This window comes from Bos javanicus, chromosome 6 (genome assembly GCF_032452875.1).
Source record: "Bos javanicus breed banteng chromosome 6, ARS-OSU_banteng_1.0, whole genome shotgun sequence".
NCBI lineage: Eukaryota > Metazoa > Chordata > Mammalia > Artiodactyla > Bovidae > Bos > Bos javanicus.
In genome coordinates, this window is record NC_083873.1 from 35,557,645 (window position 1) to 35,580,901 (window position 23,257).

At 38.3% G+C, this 23,257-nt stretch overlaps 1 long non-coding RNA gene across 2 annotated transcripts in view; it reads right to left on the bottom strand.

Moving 5' to 3' along the window:
- The window catches only part of LOC133249369 (uncharacterized), a 359,376-nt gene that overhangs the window by 268,773 nt on the left and 67,346 nt on the right, over positions 1 to 23,257 (bottom strand). The window contains exons 5-6 of one of the 2 annotated variants that reach the window (XR_009736924.1): positions 10,296 to 10,422; positions 9,016 to 9,286 (exon numbers count right to left, since the gene is read on the bottom strand). This is a non-coding gene — a long non-coding RNA (uncharacterized LOC133249369). The remainder of the gene's footprint in view (positions 1 to 9,015; positions 9,287 to 10,295; positions 10,423 to 23,257) is intronic. The other variant, XR_009736925.1, reaches the window with a different exon arrangement.

The window sequence follows — 23,257 nt, forward strand, 5'->3', positions numbered from 1 at the left end:
TACTATATGGTATCCTGGATTGGATCCTGGATCAGAATACGATAATGATGGAAAAACCAGTAAAATCCTGCCATTCCAGTTAATACTAATATACCCATGCTGGTTTCTTAGTTTTGACAAATGTGCCCTGGTAATGTAAGATGTGAATGATAAGAGAAACTAGGTGAGTTGTATGTCCCGAAATAAAAATTGTGTCTCAAAATAAATACTGTATTGAAAAAAATAAGACAAGTAAACATTATAAAAGCATGTGGAATGAAACTGTCAAAAAAGCATTTATTTTATGCATGTTATGCAGGTAAGTTTTTTTAAATGTGTGATTTATGTGTGTTTTAGAAGAAATAAGCCAAAGATACATGATGAAATTTTTAGGCATAAAATTTAAATGTTTCCACATTTTTTGGTGACAATTCAGGAAGGCTTTCCCTATATCAACTTACTTCCTTTTCTTAAAACAAAAATTAGTGTCAGTTAAGTGTTTTTAAGAGTAAATTTTCTATAAGTTATATCAAACCTGAGACCATCATGCAATAGGTTAAAAGCATCAAAGATTTTGCTCCAAGTACTTACCTGACAAGGGCTTCCCTGGTGCTCAGTGGCAAAGAATCTGCCTGCGATGCAGGAGATGCAGAGACACGGGCTCAATCCCTGGGTTGGGAAGCTCTGCTGGAGGAAGACATGGCAACCCAATTCAGTATTCTTGCCTGGAGAATCCCAGGGTAAAAGGAGCCTGATGGGCTACAGTCCATAGTTTGGCCAAGATCGGATACAACTGAAGTGACTTAGCAAACACTCACTCTCACTTGATATTCATTATTACATCTCTAATTCACCCAAGGTATCCTTACTTTTCCAGTTAACTCGTAGTGTTCTGTGTACTCTCTCTTCACTGGTGTATGCTTCAGTTCCAGGTAAGGTCTTGCAAACTCATTAACTGCTTCTGTTTCCCCACCATCGCTGCCTTTTCTTTCCTCTGTTGCTTGGACACAACAAAAGAATTTGGAACAAGGCTTTTATTTCCCTCATTCATTTTATACATTTTGATCAGTATCGGTAGTCTTCAAAGTTATTTTGATCACCTTAGTCTTGTTTCTAGGTCAGTGTTTCTTAAAGAGTGGTGTGAAGACTAGCTACATCAGAAATACCTGGGATTTGATTCTTGGCCTATACCTACAGACTTAGAATCTCTGGGGTGGAGCCCACAAACCTGATTTTAACAGAGGCTCCAGGGTAACTTTTGTCCACCGCTGTTCCCTAGTGGCTCAGACAGTAAAGAATCTGCCTGCAGTGTGGTAGACCTAGGTTCAATCCCTGGGTTGGGAAAATCCCCTGGAGCAGGATATGGCAACCCACTCTGGTATTCTTGCCTGGAGAATACATGGACAGAGAAGCCTGGTGGGGGGGTCACAAAGACCTGGACATGACTGAGAGACTAAGTACAGCACAGTATAGAAAGCTACAAGTTTCTGGACATGGTTAGTTTTCTCTTCCATTTATGGAAGAACTTGAAACTCTTTAGCAGTGTCAAAATTCCAAGTAAATACTGGTTGTTGTTCAGTTGCTCAGTCGTGTCTGACTCTTTGCAGCCCCAATGACTGCAGCATGCCAGGTTTCCCTGTCCTTCACCATCTCCTGGAGCTTGCTCAAACTCATATCCATAGTGTCAGTGATGCCATCCAACCATCTCATCCTCTGTCATCCCCTTCTCCTCCTGCCTTCAATCTTTCCCAGCATCAGGGTCTTTTCTAATGAGTTGGCTCTTTGCATCAGGTGACCAGAGCATTGGAGCTTCAGCTTCAGCATCAGTCCTTCCAATGAATATTCAGGATTGATTTCCTGGAGGATTGACTGGTTTGATCTCCTTGCTATCCACCCTTGGACTCTCTCAAGAATCTTCTCCAACACCACAGTTCAAAAGCATCCGTTTTTCACCATTCAGTCTTCTTCATGGTCGAACACACATCCATACCTGACTACTGAAAAAACCATACTTTTGACTAGGTGGACCTTTGTCAGCAAAGTAATGTCTCTGCTTTTTAATATGCTATCTAGGCTTGTCATAGCTTTTCTTCCAAGGAGCATCGTCTTAATTTCATGGTGCAGTCATCATCTGCAGTGATTCTGGAGCCCAAGGAAATAAAGTCTCTCACTGTTTCCATTGTTGCCCCATCTATTTGCCATGAAGTCATGAGACCAGATGCCATAATCTTAGTTTTTTAAATGTTGAGTTTTAAGCCAGCTTTTCACTCTCCTCTTTCACCTTCATCAAGAGGCTCTTTAGTTCCTCCTCACTTTCTGCCATAAGTGAATACTGGGGTACTCCAACCTTTGTTCTTGACTCTTTATTTGGATGAGTCTATCAGTTCTACAGCAAAGAAGTTTGAAATAAAACTTCTTGTGATTTTTTCTCAGTTTCAGTATTTCCAGGGGCTCTTTCCAAATAAGGCCCCTTCCAAAATCCAGCTACAAAAGGCTATACTGAGAAATGTTCTTAAATGTTATTTCAATTCACTTTCTTCACTTTTCTTGATGGATTTCTTGCATCATTTCTAGACTAATAACGCAATACCAAGAGTCACATACGTAATATAATAGACAGTGAATTATGCTGAATTTATCTGATGAATAAATCATTTCAGCTAACAACACGTGGTTAAAACATTTCCTAAAAAAATGTTTCTTTTCTCAAAGTTAGAATAGTGTGAAAAGTGTATGTGGTTTATACTTGTTCTCCTTTTCCTTCATGGCTTGAAATTTCCATTGTCTGCCTCATTGTGACCCATTATTTGCATTTTTTTCTCATTTCATTTAAAATTATCAAGTTGTCTTTCATGTTAATTAGCTTTAAACACGAAAAAATATCTCTGTGCGTGTAATATCCAACTCCAAATAGCCATTATTTCATTAGCTTCATGCTTTGGAGACATAATGGCTGCTTGTTACAGCACAGCAGAGCTGGTATAAATTAAATCTTAATGGGTCACTCATTTAAAAAGTAGTGTAAAATGCCCTGAAAACCAAGGTTCTTTAGCTAAACTTAATGATATCTTTGCCATAAAATTTTCCTAATGTTGCTCTTGTAGTTTAAACACACATCCATTTTAATCAGTTTCTAAATTGTTTACTCAGGAATATCTTAAGAAAAGAAATTAATGCTGATTAGATCTTCTGACAAAACAAACCTAAAACATCACTATTGATGTTTCTAACCAAATGCTGTGAGAACTATACATATATTTTTGTGCATGGATTCTATATTTCCTAAGGAAATGACATGCAAAAAGCTGATGATGGCTACTGAAATATCAAATTTAATGATCTCATACATACAAGTGATTTTTAAAGCAAGTAATTCATTCATTTAATATTTTGATTCAGAAGTAACAATCTCAACTAGGTTAAAATGATTAATAAACTCCTCTAGAAAAGAACTGCAGAAGGAAATGGCAACCCACTCCAGTATTCTTGCCTAGAGAATCCTGTGGATGGAGGAGCCTGAGGGCTGTGTCCATAGGGTCACACAGAGTCGGACACAACTGAAGAGACTTAGCGGCGGCGGCAGACAAAAACTCTTCATATTCAAAAACACTTCCAACATTTTACTCCTGCTGGAAGATATATGTGTGTGCATGATATTGGCTCTATTTGACTATATATAGTTAGAAAGCCTTCCAGTTATAGAGCATACAGAAATCTAGTTATGATTTTTAAGTAAAATTTCTTCTATTAATTATTCAAAAAAATTATCTCAACGCTTTTGTACATCAAGCACTATACCAAATCCACTGAGAACAAATGTGAATAAGGCAGACATGTTCCCTGCTCTTATGGAGCTTGAAAATTAGTGCTACTATTTTATTCCTAAAAATATAAGGACTTTTTGTCAACTGCATGCTAGTTGGACTCACCTCATATTAATCAATTAGATTTTATAGTACCTAATTGTTACTGTTTCAACAATATAATAAAACAAATAGGGAATTTTAAACATTGTAGGAAAGTAAGTCACACATTACACATAAAATAATTATGTGATCAAGGTATTATGGGTTTTACAGAATTTGCAATCATTGCATTTATGATATAATTCAGTTAAATATATGGTACATTAGAAAACAGAAAAGTACCTGAGAGGATGCTAATTCTATGCTACAAACCGCACTCAGCCCCAATCCCAGCCAAATTAATTTCTCTTTTGGGAAAAGAGGTTAATCCTGATACCAGAAGTTTCAAGAATTCTTCCTTTCCTGTAAATAGTGATATAAGTAAGTGGAGTGATATAAGTAAGAAAAACTACCTCTTATGAAAAGCTGAGCACCGAAGAATTGATGCTTTTGAACTGTGGTGTTGGAGAAGACTTGAGAGTCCCTTGGACTGCAAGGAGATCCAACCAGTCCATTCTGAAGGAGATCAGCCCTGGGATTTCTTTGGAAGGAATGATGCTAAAGCTGAAAGTCCAGTACTTTGGCCACCTGATGCGAAGAGTTGACTCATTGGAAAAGACTCTGATGCTGGGAGGGATTGGGGGCAGGAGGAGAAGGGGACGACAGAGGATGAGATGGCTGGATGGCATCACTGACTCAATGGACGTGAGTCTGGGTGAACTCCGGGAGTTGGTGATGGACAGGGAGGCCTGGCGTGCTGCGATTCATGGGGTCGCAGAGTCGGACACGACTGAGTGACTGAACTGAACTGAACTGATACTCTACTACAACAGTGTGAAGTTCCTAACTTCCTGTGATTCTTTAGAAAATTATATTCTTTAAATTAATTGAAAAGGGAATTTCGAGTAATTCAAGAAAATTCCAGAAATCAGTTTTTCATTGTGAGATTAATATTTTATACTGACACATTAAATATGTGGAAAAATTTTTTTCCATCTGAATAGTGAATTCAAGAATGAGCTAGAAACTGCTTGGTTTCTCCCAACTTTAATTCAGGCCAATCTTGCTATTCACCATTCACTACATCAGTTAAGGATTTCTGCTGGTCATCAAGGAAACTATAATATAGAAAGGGTTGAAAATGGTGATAATCTCACTTTCCATAAACCTGTAAACAAGAGATAAACTGAACAGAAAAAGCACAAATGCATTCACTGTTCCATTGGAGAAAACAGGTTTGAAATTATTGTGCAAAGAGGCTTTTCAAAAACAGGGCCAGAAAGAAAAACACCAATACGGTATACTAACGCATATATATGGAATTTAGAAAGATGGTAACAATAACCCTGTATACGAGACAGCAAAAGAGACACTGATGTATAGAACAGTCTTTTGGACTCTGTGGGAGAGGGAGAGGGTGGGATGATTTGGGAGAATGGCATTGAAATACATATAATATCATATATGGAATGAGTCGCCAGTCCAGGTTCCATGCACGATAGGGATGCTTGGGGCTGGTGCACTGGGACGACCCAGAGGGATGGTATGGGGAGGGAGGAGGGAGGAGGATTCAGGATGGGGAACACATGTATACCTGTGGCAGATTCATTTCGATATTTGGCAAAACCAATACAATAGTGTAAAGTTTAAAAAAAAAAAAAAAAAACCAGGGCATGCTGTTTTACAATAGCTAAAAAGGAAAAGTGAGAATCTGAGGGATTCTCTAGAGGTCCTAGGAAAAATGAGGAAAGAAATGGAACTTGAAGAATAAGGGTATGCATTCATTACAAATGCAAGAGGAATTTGTTTTCTTTCTAATTTAAAAATTGGAAACACAAGCCTGAAATTCTGCCCATATTAATTTGCCTTTTTATACAATGAAGGACAATTTTATTTCATAGTACTATACAAGCAAACTTCACAAAGGTTTAATGAAAACAAATCTTCGTAGTAGCCTTTCCATAGTTCACTGAAGAGTGTTGGAAATATCCAGAACTATCACTCCATTTAAAATTATCAAATTTACTTAGATATATAAAAGTTTTCATTTCCTATTTTCCAATTTTGAGGTTATAAAATGGAATAAAAATCTCTGACACAAAATGAGGAAGAGGAGAAGGGAAAAACAAAATGTGGTTACACTGGAATTTTAGTATAGTTCATTCTTATCACTGAAAGATCCAAGTAAAAGTTAAGAGTAGGGAGGAAATAGCAAAAAGTAAATATGCAAACTATTGATAGAAGGAAGAGATATGAAAATCAAGTTTCAATTATTTTATGATTTAGATTTAAAAAAATCCTGCATTTATAGTGTTTTAACACTAATTGCCCATAAAATATAAAATAGGACTTCCTTAAATTCAATTAAATACACTATACATACTACTTTCTAATGGTCCTCTGTTTCATACTGCTGTTATCAATCTCTACTAAAACTGAGGTCCTTGAGGACCAAAGCATATATATTTTTCTCCCATCTTCCCAGCCCTCTCTCCACAGGTAACCAGCAGGAAACTAATAAACGTTCCAAAGACAAGAAGTAAAAACAGACAGGAATGAGACTGACTTTCTTAAAGATTGAGTAGAAAGGTACCTTTTCATCTTGAATTCCTTGCTTCTACTAATCGAATGATGGGATTCAGCACATGCCATACAAAAGTATGGCACCTTGGCATGTTGAACATTTTAAGCTGAAAGAATTTGAGAAAACAGCAAAAGCAGGAAGATAACCCTGCCATTTCTCCAACCCTTCTCCTCTGACTTATCGTAAAACCCTCCTGTGAGACGTATCCTTCCTGTACTCAGGGAAAGGAGCATTCATATCTGGGAAGACAAGGGGACAACCAAGAAGAATCTGAACATCCCTTGCCAAGTTCCCCCCTGGGAACTTGGGGGGAACTACACTTAACTCATACTCCTTAGCCTATTTCTCCACGCTGCCCCACCCTTCATCAGAGCTAGCAAAATGATACTCAGATTTTCTTTAGGTCTTTGTTTCCTTATGAGGGCTCCTGTGTCAAGTAAAACTTATTTTAATTAATGTGTATGCTTTTCTCCTGTTCCTCTCTCTTTGTCAGTTTAACTTTCAGACCCAGCCATTGGTATTAGGGGAGCAGAGGAAAACTTTTTTCTCCTCTGCAAGAGATATATGTTCATACCTCCCCAAATTGATTTTTTTCAAGTGTCCTTCTTACTGAATAGTTTTACAACCAGGAAAGTCTTAAAGGCAGTTGTTAACAGAGCTATCAAAAAGGTTAAGGATTTAAAAGGAAAGTTCAAAATCCTCTGACAGATTTTCTTTAAAATGAAGATAGGAAAGGGAAATAGAACAATGTAATGTGCTGAGGGTTTTTTTTTTTTCCCCTGGGATAAAAATGTCTCTTCCAAAAGTAGGTTTGATGTCCCACTTAATTTTCAGCTACTAGTTTCAATTGCTATGTGGAAGACAAAGATGATGAGCTACCCCTCAGCTGCCTTGCCCCTCGACCCACAGTGCTCTGGGCCTCAGTGCTCTCTGAGTCTCCTTCCTATCAGCAGGCATCCCTTCCTATTGGTGGGCATCCTTCCTAATGGTGGGGCTGTGAGCACACAAGAGAGCACTGTCCCAAATTCATGACTGAGTTACTGTGCGCATAGTACTTAGTTTCAATTTTTTAATAGAAAAAAAGTAGACAGTGATTTTAAACCTAAACAGTCATGCAAATATGTATAGTGTTTCATTTATAAATTAATTTTACAGGTATTTTCTCATATAATCTGGCTTCCCTGGTAACTCAGATGGTAAAGCGTCTGCCTGCAATGCAGGAGACCTAGGTTTGATCCCTGAGTCGGGAAGATCCCCTGGAGAAGGACATGGCAACCCACTTCAGTACTCTTGCCTGGAAAATCCCATGGATGGAGGAGCCTGGTAGGCTACAGTCCATGGGGTCACAAAGAGTGGGACACAACTGAGCGACTTCACTTTCTTCCTTTTTTTCTCTTTCTTTCTCATATGATCGTGTATAATCACTAAAGAAGACCTTCCAGTTATTATCTTCACTGGGCAGCAAATGGAACTCTGACTTAGAGGAGGTTTAACTTGTTGCAAAGAGTTGGACATGACTCAGTGACTGAGCATACACACGCACAATTTGTTACAAGTAAATGTTTTAACTGCAAGTGCATTCAATAATGCTTAGAAGAACCAGTCATTCATCTCTTAGAGATTCCTTCTGTAAAATTCAAGGTGATCCTTTGATGGATGAGAACCCATATTTTAAGCCATATGTTATCTCCTACTTTTGCTATATTCAGTGATATGAAGAAAAAGAATTCAATAATCTAACCAGAAATCCAATAATAGCAATGTCTACCCTAAAAGGTTTTAATCTACTTAAGGTACAACTTAATTTTTGGTATAACTAAAAAAGTGAATAAGTCAAAAGAATTTAGTATGAATATTTTATATTCAATTTAAGATCAAACTATTATTAAGTGGGGCTTCCCTGGTGACTCAGATGGTAAAGAATCAGCCTGCAATGCAGGATACCTGGATTTGAACCCTGGATTGGGAATCCCCTGGAGGAGGGCATGGCAACCCACTCCAGTGTTCTTGCTTGGAGAATTCCCATGGACAGAGTATCCTGGAAGGCTACAGTCCATGGGGGTCACAAAGAGTCGGACATAACTGAGCAACTAAGCACACATTAAGTGACCGTGGAAATACATTGTTAACTCTCTTACCAGAAATTGCCTGTTATCCTCTAAGCTACAACCAGAACTTATACAATAGGTAATAAATTTCCTTTTAACAACAAACAACATTTTTCATTGCTATGACAAATATTCTACTAGTAAGTGTCAAAGGATGGGGAATACTTGTTTGGGATGATAAGAAGGCCATCATCCTGAAAAAGAAATGGTCAACTACACTGGAAATTTTCCTTCTTAAATTTCCCTTTATAAATCCCAGTTCAGCACATCATTCCCTTACAATATAGATAAAATGAGAATATTCCTATTATTCTTTCTGCTTCAACCATGACACATTACATAAACACATGTAGAAGTTTATGTTTCACATTTGTATTTCAAAAATAATGGTATTATTTGAAACATGAATCCAGTGGTATTTAAACATATGTGTACAAACCTTGGAGCTCAGTCCTGAAGGTCCCATTGGGAACATTTTTCTCCCAAATGACACAAGGGCTTTGGGTCACAGATTGTTTTCCTTTGTTTTCCCTCCAGTCCTCATCAAGATCCAACTACACCAGCAGGGAATGAAATCAGCAGGACGCCTGGCAGCCACTTTGCAGAGGCCACATCTTCACTAATGAGGCCCTGAGAGGAGACAGCCACAGAGTCAGATGAAATTCTGCTCGGAATCTTTTGATGCTTCCAGGTACGTTTTCTGCTCGAATCTGATGAAAGTAAGGAAATATATAAGATCATGAAGAATAATACAATAGAACTATCATAGCCAAGTGTAATCACAATGTGGAGACACAGATTTGGAACTGATGGGGCTTGATACAGTTAGTACTCCAATATTGTGACAGAGTTAACATTTTAAACTATGATGGCCGTTACTTGAATTTTCCAAAAATTTGCCTTAAAAACCAAATGAAAATCACTTTCTGACCTAAAGATTCATTACTAACAAGATGAAAATATTCTAACTGAAACAGAAAACTGGATGATCTCAAGTCCCACCGGAACACACAGAATGACAGAATGACTTCAGGCTGACAAACACCCTGAGGAGAACCCACTGTGAATACAGGTACTGCAGTGGGGAGAGGCACACATCTGTTTGGGGTGCTGCAAGGTAAGCACCCACCTGTGGGTAGAACACAGATCAGTGAAGACTAATACTGAATCATAAGTCTGTGGCCAGCCTGGGGTGGGTGGTGGTAATGAAGGCGATATAGAGCATCCCTTTACCATTTTTTAAAAATTTTATTATTATATATCTATTCTGTACTTGGAGAAGGCAATGGCACCCCACTCTAGTACTCTTGCCTGGAAAATCCCATGGACGGAGGAGCCTGGTAGGCTGCAGACCATGGGGTTGTGAAGAGTCAGACACGACTGAGCGACTTCATTTTCACTTTTCACTTTCATGCATTGGAGAGGGAAATGGCAACCCACTCCAGTGTTCTTGCCTGGAGAATCCCAGGGACAGGGGAGCCTGGTGGGCCGCTGTCTATGGGGTCGCACAGAGTCGGACACGACTGAAGCAACTTAGCAGCAGCAGCAGCATTCTGTACTTTCAATTAAATAGAAATTCTAAACCAGAGAGCTTTAAATTTCAAACCTTGAGTTCAGACAGTTTAAATGGGGGCAGGGATTTTCAGTGTTGTCTTCATGAGAGTTCAGACATGGGGACTCACTGGAGGACTGCTGGAGCTGACCAAGAGGCCACCTCACCTGCACAGCCTCTTGGGGAAGGTGTCATCACCTGGCTGTGGAGAAGAGAGAACACTCGGGTTTGCCCTGGCTTCACTGTCTAGTCAAAACCACATGGTGTCCTATAAACGTCATCAGGATAGAACTCCTACAAAAAAAATAAAATAGATTTTACTGAGAAAATATTGTGATAACACTGGGAACACAATACTGAGTGGTTTGAGACCAACTAAGGTTCTCAGGGCCCTGATAAATATGTCTTTCCTGGAGCACTGCACACAGCCCCTTAACAGGACTACATGGGTATTTGAAATACTCAGAAATACCCTTCAAATATGATTTTTACCAAAGTCTTTGTCCTATATAGGATATTACTGGAAAAATTGGAGAAAATACAATGATGTCTAAGGATAAGTTATTATTTCCACATTTGGATGGTTCCTCTACATTTGGATGTTGGATGGTTGTACAGGAAAATGTCTCCATTTATATGAAATATATACTAAAGTAGTTGATGTGATAAGACTTCAAGCCAACAAGTTACTCTCAAATGGTGGAGGAAAATAGAAGTTCTTGGCACCAAACTTGCAACTTTTTGTGAGTTTGTAAGTTTAAGATTGCTTTAAAAATTATATTTATATATATAATTATATATATTATATATAGCATAATATATATAATTATATATGTTCTTATTGTTTAGTTGCTAAGTCTTGTCTGATTCTTTTGCAATCCCATGGACTGTATCCCACCAGGCTCCTCTGTCCATGGGATTTCCCAGGCAAGAATGCTGGAGTGGGTTGCCATTTCTTTGTCCAGGGGCTCTTCCTGACCAAAGAATGAAACCTGTGTCTACTGCATTGGCAGGCAGATTCTTTACCACTGAACCACTGGGAAGCCCATAGTACTCTCCATGACCTTGCCTAAACTTACCATTCTAGCATTTTTACCCATTATTCCCCTTCATAAATCCTGTACTCCAGTTAAACTAGCTTATCAGCTACTTCCTAACATAACAGCCCGCAGACTTCCCCACTAATATGACTTTTACCTTACCTCTACCCCAGAAGCTTTCCAAAAAATAAGAATCTAATTGTCAAATTCTACTCATCCTTGAAGGCATTTCCTAAATGACATCCCATTCATGAAATTTTCTATCAGAGCCTAGAGTAATGCCTCATATATAGTTTGTGCTCAAAATACATCTGTAGATAAAAGATTTTTTTTCAATAAACAAGAAAGAAAGATGGAGATCCCAAAAGAAGATATAAGTTTGCTTGAAGGTAAATCTGGGAATGCAATTTAATGATCCATGGGAAAGAGTGTAGAAGAAATTCAGATTATAGTAATTGGAAGTATAGAAACCTAGCCCTGCTGTATTTCAGATCAGATCAGTCACTCAGTCATGTCCAACTCTTTGCGACGCCATGAATCGCAGCACGCCAGGCCTCCCTGTCCATCACCAACTCCAGAAGTTCACTCAGGCTCACGTCCATTGAGTCAGTGATGCCATCCAGCCATCTCATCCTCTGTCATCCCCTTCTCCTCTTGCCCCCAATCCCTCCCAGCATCAGAGTCTTTTCCAATGAGTCAACTCTTCCCATGAGGTGGCCAAAGTACTGGAGTTTCAGCTTTAGCATCATTCCTTCCAAAGAAATCCCAGGGCTGATCTCCTTCAGAATGGACTGGTTGGATCTCCTTGCAGTCCAAGGGACTCTCAAGAGTCTTCTCCAACACCACAGTTCAAAAGCGTCAATTCTTCGGCACTCAGCCTTCTTCACAGTCCAACTCTCACATCCATACATGACCACAGGAAAAACCATAGCCTTGACTAGAAGGACCTTTGTTGGCAAAGTAATGTCTCTGCTTTTGAATATGCTATCTAGGTTGGTCATAACTTTCCTACTGGCTAATAATACAGACAACAGGGAACAATAGAGGATGAGATGGTTGGATGGCATCACCACCTCGATGGACCTGAGTTTGAGCAAGCTCCAACAGTTGGTGATGAACAGGGAGGCCTGGCCTGCTAAAGTCCATGGGGTTGCAAAGATTCAGACATGACTGAGTGACTGAACTGAATAATCTAGAAAGTAAATAAAACCAAAGAGAAATAAAGAGATTTTTCACATACAAGCAATTAAACAAAGCAAGACAAGATTCTTTTTAAGTATGGGGATTGTGTCCAGGTTCTATTTTGTTCAGTTGCTTGAAGGAACAGAGTATTAGGTCACAGGCAAAAATGAGTGATTATCCTAAAACACTGCAATGGGAAGAACAGCCAGCAAAGAATTAAATCTTCTGACTGTATATTCCCTAAAACACTTTCCTGGAAAAAAAAAAATGCTTTATATTGAAAATACATTATTAGTCACATTCATGGGAGGCCAAGTATGTACCTGCTAAAGAAACAAAGCATTCCTACTTTTCCCTGAATTTCCTGTATAATAAAACCTGAAAGACAATAATGCGTAATTCCTATGGACCTAGAATATTTCATCAAAGAACTACCAAGAATTCTGCAGACATTACTGACAATTACTTTAATATGAATTTCACATTTCCTCATGGAAAAAGGATATAAGTGATTTCAATTTTTGAAGAAAAATATTGGAGTAATGCCATTTTGTAAGAATCAGCTCTTGCAAATGAAGCTCTCACTCAGGAAACAAAAAGAAGCAATTTCATAATAAAACAAAGTTGCCAGCATGAAACAGCTGTCACTTCACCCTTAACCCTGCACTCTTCTCTATGACAATCTAAGGAGTGCAGTATTTCCAGTAAGCTCTGGATCACCTGGGTTTTTTTCAATACTTTCACTGCACTAAGAATTTCACTACAGTACCAAAGAAAGAAGTCTCACAAGAGCCTCACAAAGGAATACATTTTTGCAAAGATTTCCTGAGTAAAAGATACTGAAATTGATCCCAGTATGCTGGAACGTCTCCATTCCTTTCTGCCATCCTCCTTTCCTGTTTGCCGCCTTTCCCATAGACTGGTCCCTTGTTTTCCTTACAAGATCTCTCTCTCACACACACGACAGTCTGAGACCAGTGTGACTTGAGTAGGAGACTCTCAGATGCCTTCTGACCCTGAGGTTCTGTCATCTACGACTATGAAATGTTCCATTAGAATTAACCATAGCAAGTCTCCAGTCCCTTTAGCTTTTCCTTTTTAAAACCTAAAATTAAACTTAAACTCATGAGGCAAAAATAAATCATGTGTTCATTTTTTGCAAATTGTCATTCCCTTGGAGTCCAAATGAGAGGACTCATTTGCACTCTAGGAATGAATAATAATAGCTTATAATGACATGATAATAAGCTGATGGGATCTGGGGCTCAGAATACATCAAGGTTTGTGAAACAGGGGTCAGCAATCCTAATAGGTGGAAGGCAGAGGATCTAATGAGAAATACAATGATTTCTGTCTTGCCTTTCCATTAATTTGTGGTTTGCTGTCTGTGATATTGATTTATCATGAGGTTTAAGAAATCTCTTCCAGATACATGCTCTCTTATCTCTTGATTTGGAGATCAGCTAGATGTTACAAAGACCAAGAAGAATGAACTGCAGCGCACTGCAAGTTGCTCAGTCGTGTCCAACTCTTTGTGACCCCATGGACCATACAGTCCATGGAATTCTCCAGCCCAAAATACTGGAGTGGGTAACTTTTCCCTTCTCCAGGGGATCTTGCCAACCCAGGGTTCTAACCTAGGTCTCCTGCATTGCAGGTGGATTCTTTACCAGCTGAGCCACAAGGGAAGCCCAAGAATACTGGAGTGGTAGCCTATCCCTTCTCCAGCAGACCTCTCCAACCCAGGAATCAAGCTGGGGTCTCCTGCATTGCAGACAGTTCCCTGAGCTATCAGGGAACCTTACTGCATCTGAAATGTGTGAAGACCTAAACAAATATTCAGTTTATTTAGTCTATTTGAGTGAGTACACTAAGCCTAAGAGATTAATAATTGTTGTTGGAAGGGTTGTATGGGGTCACTCAGCAAATTATAGTGAATCCCTATCAGCTTAAAGCATTTCCTGAACCGAATTCTGAGTAGTACAGTAGATACATTTCATATTTAAGAAGTTGATGATATCATCTCATCTTCCCAAATTCTTACATAAAAAAGAATAGGTCACTCTTTCATCAATAAATTGGAATATTTTAAAGATAGCCAATGTCCAGAAAAACAAAACAAAAAATTCTTAAATCATGTGGCCCCTTTTTTGAAAAAAGAGAAAATTAACTTGAAAGCAAATGTTAACATTTTAAATAACCAGTTAGAAACTGGTTAGCTGTTTGGTTGAAAATTACCTGTTTGGTTAAAACAAGTTGTATGCTCTATAAAACAATAATTGATTTCATTATATCTTTGAGAAAAAAAAAATTTCAGAAGTGGTTCCTTGGTACTTAGAGTTGAATATTAAGTAAATAAGTTGAAGGGGGAAAAAATAGCCTAAAATTCACAGAACTGTGCAGCACTAAATCAAAATTTGGGCTTCCCTGGTGGCATCAGACAGTAAAGAATCTGCTTGCAATGCAGGAGACTCAGTTTCCATCCTGATTCAGGAAGATGCCCTGGCGAAGGGAAAGGTTACCCACTCTAGTATTCTTGCCTGGAGAACTTCATGGACAGAGGAAGCTGGCGGGCTGCAGTACATGGAGACATAAAGTGCTGGACATGACTGAATGACTAATACACACAGCACATATCAAAATTTACTGCATTTTTAATTGTTCCAATTACTAGCAAGTTTTTATTTTTAGTTATTCCCAATGAAATTAGTTAAGACAGTAAATAATAGCGTATTTGTAGCAAGTGTTTCAAAGTTAATGAGAATTATTAAAGATAATTTTTATCACATGCCTTCTCTACAAAACCAGGAGATTTATGACTAAATAGGGACATTACCCACAGTTTAGCTGCCAGGAAGAATTATATGTGCTAATTAACAAAAGACCTTGGAGGAAAGTGGTCTCATTTACAATCTTAATAAAAAGAAGAGAAGATACCACAGAGGAAAAGATAAACAGATTATCCTATGAACTATTATTTCTTTATTGTAAAATATATCATAAATAAAGAGGAAAAACTAATAAAATGTATTCAGGAAAAGATGAAATTGATAAGAAACATAAGGAAAAATTAGGAAACAAATAAATGAAAAAAGAGATAGAAAATTAAAATTTTGGAAGCATGTTATACTTAATGAGTGCAAAATAAAAATAAGGTAATTATCTATGCTGGTAATGTGTATATAGAAACTGATAAATATTTTAGAAGTCATTTTTACTATGTATTCCAAAAAGTATATCAATGGTAGTATCCTTTGATACAGTAATCTCATCTGCAGTAATCTCATTTTCCTAAGGATAATCTAAAGGAAAGATTATCTATATTCATTGCAAATTTATTTATGGTAGCAAACAAAAAACTATATATTTATCAATAGGAAATAATTAACTACATTTTGGCCTATCAACTTGATGGAATAGTATTGGGCAATAATTCAAATGCTATTTATAAAGATTCTATTCAGTTCAGTTCAGTCACTCAGCCATGTCTGACTCTTTGTGACCCCATGGACTGCAACACACTAGGATTCCCTGTCCATCACCAACTCCCAGAGCTTACTCAAACTCATGTCCATAAAGTCATAATGCCATCCAACCATCTCATCCTCTGTTGTCCCCTTCTCCTCCTGCCTTCAATCTTTCCCAGCATCAGGGTCTTTTCCAATGAATCAGTTCTTTGCATCAGGTGGCCAAAATATTGGAGTTTCAGCTTCACCATCAGTCCTTCCAATGAATATTCAGGAATGATTTCCTTTAGGATTGACTGGTTTGATCTCCCTGTAGTCCAAGGGACTCTCAAAAATCTTCTGCAACACCACAATTCAAAATCATCAATTCTTTGGTGCTCAGCTTTCTTTATGCTGCTGCTGCTAAGTCGCGTCAGTCATGTCTGACTCTTCACGACCCCATGGACTGTAGCCCACCAGGCTCCTCCGTCCATGGGATTCTCCAGACAAGACTACTGGAGTGGGTTGCCATTGCCTTCTCTGCAGCTTTCTTTATAGTCCAACTCTAGCTACATATTGTAAATATTAAGTGCAAATAGCTATTGAAAAAACTGCATAGATGTAGAGAATAGAGAAAAATGTGGAAAAGGAAAAAAAGCTTTGAGAGAAAATATTGCTAATTTTGAACCTAATTTTTATCCACATTTTGTTATAACTTATTTGGGGAGAGAAATAGAGTAAAAGATTTCTCAGGGTTCTATTGGAATTCAATAATCTCAAGATAGTTAAACATAGCTCTTCAAGTTAAATCTATTTTGCCATTTATTTCAGAAACCATATCCTTAAATTACATGTGTGCTATGGAATTACATTCAATACAATATCTGGTCAGTGCTATCAATTCAGGTATGGAAGGTTTGATGAGATATTTCACTGAATTAATTGGCAATGTTTTGGATTCTAAAACAAGAGACTGAAGTTCAGTGCAGGCTGATGACAACAGAAAAGGCAATATAGACAGAACCAGGAATGTTCTAACTAGAAATCATTTCAAGGTGCTTAGAGAAGAGAAAGTGAAAGAGACACAAGACCTCCCCTCAATATCCTTTATAATTTTATCCTGTATATATAACATCCTTTACAATTTTACCTGTATGATTATGTTAAAAATTGCTTCATGGACTTCATGAGAACGCTCAATCTGCCTGCACAAATCCTTTGGTTGCTTTCATAAAGACCTAAGTTAATGATTTGTCTCTCTGCTGCTGCTGCTGCTAAGTCACTTTAGTCGTGTCCGACTCTGTGCGACCCCATAGAGGGCAGCCCACTGGGCTCCCCTGTCCCTGGGATTCTCCAGGCAAGAATGCTGGAGTGGGTCGCCAATTCCTTCTCCAATGCGTGAAAGTGAAAAGTGAAAGTGAAGTCGCTCAGTCGTGTCCGACTCTTCACGACCCCATGGACTGCAGCCTACCAGGCTCCTCCGTCCATGGGATTTTCCAGGCAAGAGTACTGGAGTGGGTTGCCACTGCCTTCTCCCATTTGTCTCTCTAGATATATATAAATAAACATAAACCAAGCATTAGATCAGAGAGTCAAAAGCTAAGGACCTGGAGGCTAAAACTGACTTACAGATTTATGTTCAGGTAGACACAATGTTGACAAAGGTTTGAGTTGGAGTGTAGTATGGTAGAACAAATAGTCTGGACCAATTCAAACATTTTTTGTCATTTGTCTGGATCCCAGAGGCATTTGAGCTTACACAGTTGACACCTTATCAATAATGCCAACATCATCAAGTTAGAATATTTTTGCCTTACAATTAAGGGTGACTGAGAGCTACTTTTCTCGGTAGGAGGTAGAAAAGAGGATAAGGGCCTCCCAGCTGCTTTCTCAGGAGAAGGCAATGGCAACCCACTCCAGTACTCTTGCCTGGAAAATCCCATGGATGGAGGAGCCTGGTAGGCTGCAGTGCATGGGGTTGTGAAGAGTCAGATACGACTGAGCGACTTCATTTTCACTTTTCACTTTCATGCATTGAAAAAGGAAATGGCAACCCACTCCAGTGTTCTTGCCTGGAGAATCCCAGGGATGGGGGAGCCTGGTGGGCTGCTGTCTATGGGGTTGCACAGAGTTGGACATGACTGAAGCGACTTAGCAACAGCAGCAGCAGCAGCTGCTTTCTCAACTTACCAGAGGCTGACTGATTCCAACCTTGCACTGATTGTTTGACCCCAAGACAACAGCTCCAAAAAGGGAACAAAGAGCAGGATTGAGGTCATGCCACTTCCCAAACTTCAGCAACCTCAATGCTTTCAGGAAATCAACATCAGTAGCTACAGCCCCATGCCTTGATGGTAAAATTGAGCAGGGGCCTATTCATAAAGACTTTTTAGTCCACATTCATTTTCCCACTAGTTTTGGATCCAAACATATGTATCTAATGCAGGTGTCAACTGTGTAACCTCAAATGCCTCTGAGAAAGCAGTTGGGAGGCCCTTATCCTCTTTCTCTGCCTCCAACCGAGAGAAGCAGCTCTCAACCACCCTTAATTGACTGCACAGCAAAAATATTCTAACATGATGATGTGGCATTATTGATAGTACAGGGAGAATCTTTTACTGTATTAAAAAAAAATGCAATGATTGGAACATATTGCAATTAGCCATAAATTTCATTTAATATCTTTCACCTAAGAATCTCAGAGGTTAATAGCTATTAGATGGTTAACCTTTACTGAATGAGGTATTTTTATTCTTACAGCCTACAAACTACATCTTAAAAAATTGCTGGAATTTTTTAAGATGTGAAAAAAAAGAAAGAAAAATAGAAATAAAATACATTGTTCTTTCAGGGGATTTAAATCCATCCAATAGGAAGAAACATTGCATTTAATTGATAAAGTTGGGCATAGTCTATGAAAAAACACGTTTTTTTCTGCTAGCATTTTTTTTTCACAACTAAGATTCAAGTAATACATGATCACCGCTTCTATGTAATAAAGAACATTTGCTACTCAGGCATCTTTAACTTTTTGGCGACATCTGCTGTACAAATGGGAAAATGCTGCGGAATCATTCTGAACCCAGAGATAGTCTAGAAATTATTTTATTTTTAACTTAAACACTACAGCCTTTTTTATTCTTTCCTTCAGTATAAGCAGGCCTCTTTTTTAAAATTTAATATATTTAAGTAATTTCCCTATCTATTATTGCATGCATGCGAGTGTGTGCTCAGTCATGTCCAACTCTTTGTGACCCCCATGGACTACAGCCTGCCAGGCTCCTCTGTCATGGGATTTTTTTTCAGCAAGAATACTGAAATGGGTTGCCATTTCCTCCTCCAGGGGATCTTCCCAACCCAGGGATCAAACTTGAGTCTTCTGCATTGGCAGGCAGATTCTTTACCACTGAACCACCTGGGAATCCTGTATTACTGCATGAAAGTGAAAGTGAAGTCGCTCAGTCATGCCTGACTCTTTGCGACCCTGTGCACTGTAGCCTACCAGGCTCCTCTGTCCATGAGATTCTCCAGGCAAGAATACTGGAGTGGGTTGCCATTTCCTTCTCCGGGGATCTTCCTGACCCAGGAATTGAACCCGGGTCTCCCGCATTGCAGACAGACACTTTAACCTCTGAGCCACCACATAGAAACATAGATATATCATTCTGTGCTGACAAATCCCAACTTAATTCTCTGGTAGATTGTTTAAAAATATCAATTTAAAGATTTTGCTAAACTTCTGTTTAAATTTTAGGAAAAATATTAAAGTGAATATTTAAAAGCCTTCTCTTATTTCTAAGGGCTCAATTAAATATCATTATTTAAATGTCATGTATTTAATTAAATAATGTATTATTCAAATAAGTCCTGGTGGCTCAGCAATTAAAGAATCTGCCTGCCATGCAGGAAATGTGGGTTCAATCTCTGGGTCTGGAAGATTTTCTTTTCTGTTTTGGAGAAGAAAATGGCAACCCACTCCAGTATTCTTTCCTGGAAAATCCCATGGACACCAGAGCCCAGCAGGCTACAGGCCATGGGGTTGCAAAAGAGTCAGACATGACTTAGCAACTAAAACCACCACCCAATATTTACAGTAGAACTTGACTTTTAAAGGAAATAAAAATTCTAAATCTGTCAACTTGACTTGTCATTTCTCTAGCTATAAAAATAGAAGACTTATCTGGTATGTATAGCATAATTTGCACTCCTAAATTAAGCACAACCTATTCACAACAGGTGGGTTGCAAGACTCAAACTATATCACAGCTCATGATTATAACCAGGATATTCTTTCGGAGGTATTTGGTAATTCAACAGCAAAGTAAATAATTTATTATTGAGTATATATTATAGTAATATACTAGATGCTTTCACCAATGTAACATGTGAGGAAATGGTATGCTGTGCCATGCTCAGTCAATTCAGTTGTATCTGACTCTTTGCAACTCCATGGGCTATAGCCCATCAGGCTCCTCTGTCCATGGGATTCTCCAGGAAAGAATACTGGAATGGGTTACCATGCCCTCTTCCAGGGGATCTTCCCCACCCAGAGATCAAACTCGCATCTTGTGCATTGCAGGTGGATTCTTTACCACTGAGCCACCAGGGAAGCCAATGAAATGGTACAGCTCCCAAAGAAAACCTCAAAATACGGGAGCCCCGTGTTCCATAGAAGGAGCTATTCTCACCTACTCTGGTAAGCAATGAGAAGATATGTCTCTCATTGGCTATGGTTCTCCAGGTCATAAAAAAAAAGAAAATACTATTTTTTCAACCTACTTATTGTATTCAAGTATACAGATACCTATTTAAAGTTGGTTATAGTATAAAAACTAGATATGATAGAAGTAAACAAGCCTAGAGTTTCACATAATTTTCTATGAACAGATTTACATTATTGAGCAATTCCTTCCCCATTGTGATTTCCTCTCCAGTTCTCAGTATCTTTTTTAAAATTAATGACCTCAAGGCCCAATAATCTGCATGAAAAAATAACCCATTTTGATTAATCATTTTAATTATGCTGTTATCTTTATAATTATACTAATTTAATAATCACATATTAAATTATGAGTTAATTATCCTGCATGTATTTATTGACAAGGCTGGCTCACCCTGTGAAAAATAAAATACAGACTGTTCCTCAAGAGATCATAGCCTGGAAAAGGGATGCATCAACATTCAATCAGAGGGCCCTAAGTGACCAAATGAGGTCTATAGTAATGAGATTAGGATTGGCTCAGACAGCAAAAAATCTGCCTACAATGCAGGAGACCCAGGTTCGATACCCTGGAGAAGGGAATGGCAACCCACTCCAGTATTCTTGCCTGGAGAATTCTGTGAACAGAGAAACCTGGCAGGATACTGTCCATGGGGTCACAAAGAGTTGGACATGGTTGAGCTACTAACACTTTCACTTTCACTTCACTTCACAAGTACTTCCAGCTGAAGGAATCAGGGGGAGATATATAGACAAAGTGATCCATGTGATCAAATAAGAGGAGTATGTGCATTTTCCGAGTGCTGGTGTGGATGGTCTAAGGAGGAATTCAAGAGCCTGGACCATCATCACTGGGACAGGAAGGGCTAGACAAAGGTCTGACACTGAGCAGCCCTGGATGTCTACTCATTGAATACACATTGGCTGATAAAGGAATAACAAGAAACAGAGGCTGAGACAACTCACAAATGACCCTGACTTGCAAACTAAAAAGTTTGAGATATTTACCAGGAATGCTGAGTGCCTTACCCTAGTGCTCTAGATCATGGAAGAGAAATATCTTCAACTCCTGAGTTTCAAGCCAATTTCCTTTTAGTTACATCTCAATGCTATTGTGCCAGGCTGGGTTTTCCCCAGCTTCATTCTTCTTATACTTTTAAATTCTTTCTGATCTAAGACTATGGCTTTTTGGCAAGTTGCCATAGATCTTCCACACAGATTAGTCTATACTTTCCATTCTGAAAAAATCGTTGTTTCCCCCACTTCCTCTTAAAATGACAAATTACAATCACCATCTTTCCCTGGGAAATTACTTTTATGCTATAAATTTTTAAATATTTTAGATTTCCCTCTCCAAATACATTTTATCATAGTCAGCCCTAGAATGTCCCTTACCACATCTGGTAAGTAAAAGCATGGTCCAGGAACATACCATCATCTCCTCTGACCACAGAAGGTAGGAAAGTAATAGCCTAGAAAAAGGCAGAGATACAGGAGGAAACCTCACCCAGTTAGTTGCCTTCATCCACCTTCCAAAAAAAAAAAAAAAACCTTGCTTTACTTTATCTTAAAGTCTGAAATTTTCTGACCTGTCAATTAAACAGCATGTTTGAAATGCCTAATATATAAGTACAAATACATTCAGAGATAATTAAATTCAGTTGACAACTCAACTGCAAATCATAAATATATACACATTGAGATTCTGCCTAGAATTTTATTTTCATCCTAATTCTAGAAGTAACAAAACATTTTTCTACTACATCAAGTTTGAGGTTCTCAACTCTACCCTAGTCAAGTAAGATTTTGAGTTTCCAGTCCATGAATGAGTTCATAATTTCTTTTTAATCAATTATCACTTTCTACTAACCTCAGCATATTGGTAAAATTAAAACATCATCCTTTCTTTTCTCTAGTGGCTCAAATGGTAAAGAATCCACTTGCAATGTGGTAGACCTCAGTTCTACCCCTGGATTGGGAATATCCCCTGAGAAGAGAACGGCTACCCACTCCAATATTCTGGCCTGGAGAATTCCATGGACAGAGGATCCTGGCGGGCTACAGTCCATGGGGTTGCAAAGAGTCAGACTAACTGAGTGACTTTCACTCACTAACCTCAGCATATTGGTAAAATTAAAACATCTTTATTTTTCATTTGCAGTATATTTTTAATGTGTTTGTAGGAGGTGGTGAGTTCTGCATCCTTCTATTCTGCCATCTTGATTCTAGTCTGGTCACACATAGATTATGTGTTTAAATCGATATAATGCAATCAAATCTTTTAATGTTTAGATAATGAATATGAAGTTTTAAAATTTTTATCTCAGATTATACAGATATGTAGTTTTTATTTAAAAAATTTTGTAGAGTTTTGAGAACAATATGAAAAAGATATATAGATTTTACTCTCAAAGGTGGCCTAATCTGGATGAAGTACATGGTCTTTCTTAAATCATCACACTGAGGTGCAGCTGCTCTGTCAGTACATGGCAGTCCTGACAGCCTTATTTAAGGAACAATCATGCCTGTGGGGAAAACCAGTTTAGTGCATGTGTATGCTTATAGAGAATATAATTTGACTGTAGAGAGAACTGTGGCTTCCTGTAGCCATTTCATCTACTTACCACAGATTTCATTTTGATATTTGGCAAAACTAATACAATTATGTAAAGTTTAAAAATAAAATAAAATTTTTAAAAAAATATATATATATATACCTACATATTGAACAATTCTCACTG